This window comes from Tupaia chinensis, unplaced genomic scaffold (assembly GCF_000334495.1).
Source record: "Tupaia chinensis unplaced genomic scaffold, TupChi_1.0 Scaffold000178_1, whole genome shotgun sequence".
Lineage (NCBI taxonomy): Eukaryota > Metazoa > Chordata > Mammalia > Scandentia > Tupaiidae > Tupaia > Tupaia belangeri.
Genome location: NW_006159653.1, coordinates 2426481 through 2427195, shown reverse-complemented (window position 1 = coordinate 2427195; position 715 = coordinate 2426481).

Genomic DNA, 715 nt, shown 5'->3' with positions numbered 1-715 from the left:
AAGGGGGGGGGGGGGGATGTACGGAATGCAGTGTGTTAGATGGTGACAGTTACTGTGGGATAAAGTGGGAATGAGGACAGGGATATCCGGGTGGGGTGGCACAAAGCCAAACAATTGGAGAAACCCTTACGGAGAAACTGACACCTGAGCAAAGGTTCAGGCAGGTGGCCAATGCCCCAAAGATGTCCAGAAAGAGCCTCCCACCAAGGTCTGGCCAGTGCAAAGCCCCAGAGGCAGGCCAAGCAGTCCAGTGGGGCCAGAGCACAACCATCTCCAGACAGCCTCTGGCAGCCACGAAGAAAGCCCTCAGCACTCAGAACACCTCCCTCGGGCTTAATTCTGGCACCCTCTGCAGAGCTCAAACCACAGAGGCAGACACATTAGACATGAGGCTGCCCAGAGGGCCCAAGTGCCTTCCACGACCAACTTCTGAGGCCAGCCACCCGTGGGATCAGGGCCTGCACTGTCACGCATCAACCCTGGGTTCCCAAAGGCTGGTCATGAGACCACTGCTGCCCTTGTAGGTGCGAGGACACAGGGACTTGTCTACGGGAAGCTCTTCGCCTCCATAGAATTCTGCCATTTCCTGCCTGCCTCAGCTACAGCACACCAGCCATGCACCTCTCAGGGCCCTACTTGGCAGAGTAAGGTTTTTAAGGCCACCATGGTCTCTTCACCTCCCCTCAAGATGGTCATGACTTGCTGTTATATATAT